Below are 401 nucleotides of genomic sequence, written 5' to 3' on the forward strand. Positions count from 1 at the left end.
TCTACCAACCCTACCAACACACCACAACTCTCTTCAATCGTTATGCAATGGCTTTGACTTTACCTCCAGTAACAATCATTCATGTTTTATATAGCTAATTTTATAATATACGCTAATCAACAATTGCAAAACTTTATAATGTAACATATACGTTATACAAAGATAAGTCCTAATTAGATGAAAGACTTGTGTATCGTTCAAGTAAATAGAATTCCATAGATTAGGACAAAAGGTTGATGACACGCATCCACCTTCACCAATGAGTAGTGTAGTAGCGAGAGAAAATGGGAAATTCATTCACAAATGGGAGCAGACTGGATAAACGAACGATAAAATTGGTTAGATGATTTTGGGCATCTTGAAAGAAACACTTACTTACCTTTACAAGTTATTGTCACGTA

The sequence above is a fragment of the Procambarus clarkii genome, chromosome 51, assembly GCF_040958095.1.
Source record: "Procambarus clarkii isolate CNS0578487 chromosome 51, FALCON_Pclarkii_2.0, whole genome shotgun sequence".
Classification (NCBI taxonomy): domain Eukaryota; kingdom Metazoa; phylum Arthropoda; class Malacostraca; order Decapoda; family Cambaridae; genus Procambarus; species Procambarus clarkii.